The sequence below is a fragment of the Chiloscyllium plagiosum genome, chromosome 34, assembly GCF_004010195.1.
Source record: "Chiloscyllium plagiosum isolate BGI_BamShark_2017 chromosome 34, ASM401019v2, whole genome shotgun sequence".
Lineage (NCBI taxonomy): Eukaryota > Metazoa > Chordata > Chondrichthyes > Orectolobiformes > Hemiscylliidae > Chiloscyllium > Chiloscyllium plagiosum.
The window spans coordinates 13778268-13779519 of NC_057743.1; the positions used below are offsets into that span (position 1 = coordinate 13778268).

At 47.3% G+C, this 1252-nt stretch overlaps 1 long non-coding RNA gene across 1 annotated transcript in view; it reads right to left on the reverse strand.

Moving 5' to 3' along the window:
* LOC122540130 overlaps nt 1–1246 on the reverse strand; it is an 11854-nt gene extending 10608 nt beyond the window's left edge. Inside the window, exon 1 of the long non-coding RNA XR_006309243.1 lies at nt 1100–1246. This is a non-coding gene — a long non-coding RNA (uncharacterized LOC122540130). The remainder of the gene's footprint in view (nt 1–1099) is intronic.
* Between the last annotated feature and the right edge of the window lie 6 nt (nt 1247–1252).

The window sequence follows — 1252 nt, forward strand, 5'->3', positions numbered from 1 at the left end:
GTCCAGAACTAGAGGGCATAGGTTTAGGGTGAGAGGGGAAAGATATAAAAGAGACCTAAGAGGGTGGTACGTGTATTGAATGGGCTGCCAGAGGAAGTAGTGGAGGCTGGTACAATTGGAACATTTAAGAGGCATTTGGATGGGTGTATGAATAGGAAGGTTTTGGAGGGATATGGGCCAGATGCTGGCGGTTGGGATATCTGATTGGCATGGACGGGTTGGACCGAAGGGTCTATTTTCTTGCCGTACATCTCTGTGACTCTATATGAAAGAGATAACCTGATTATAATAACATCGCCAATGTCACAAACCTACTGTCCTTTACGGAAAGAAATCTGCTCTCTCTACCTGGCATGATGTTGGTGGAGTGAGCTGAAAATGTGTTGCTGGAAAAGCACAGCAGGTCAGGCAGCATCCAAGGAACAGGAGAATCGATGTTTCGGGCATAAGCCCTTCTTCAGGAAAGTCATGCCCGAAACGTCGATTCTCCTGTTCCTTGGATGATGCCTGACCTGCTGCGCTTTTCCAGCAACACATTTTCAGCTCTGATCTCCAGCATCTGCAGTCCTCACTTTCTCCTCGTTGGTGGAGTGAGACCACATTAAATAAGCCATAGTATAATTGAGAGAACTACTTCATATAAGCACAAGGATGTGAACTGTGATTGACATATATGGCAGTATAAATGCATTATAAAGTGTTACTTAGTTGAAGTCTAGTCCTGAGGACAGTTCTTGTTGTTGCCTTGACCTTTGTCAGTCTGAAAAGAAACCAAACTCAGTGTGGCATCAAACCACATGATAAAGGAGAATTCTATAAAAAGAGACTAATATTTTCAATAAATGACATTAATTCTGCTTCTCTATGATCTGATCCTGAGTATTTTAGCTTGTTTTTTTTACACTGATAGTAAAATTGCATTATGAATGCAACTTTAAACACACAGAGCAGAGTGCAGTGGGTTTGAGCATCATGTCCCAGCTGGAATGGAACAATCTGCAGTGAGTTTGTGGGGAAGGAGCTGCTGGGATGTGTCTTTCTCTGAGTGAGAGCCTGGGCTGGCGTGGGAGGCTGTCGGCCGACATTAAGTCGACGTTACCTTTAAGAGACTTTGCCTTGAAGTGAAGATGGCGGCGGGGGATCGCGAGCTGGAGCCGGGGGCGGCCGGAGGAGCCTGCAGCCGGCTCCGGGCCTAGGCCAGGGCAGGGCAGGCCATGCCGGGGGGCGGGGGAAGCTCCCTATAACCCCCCCC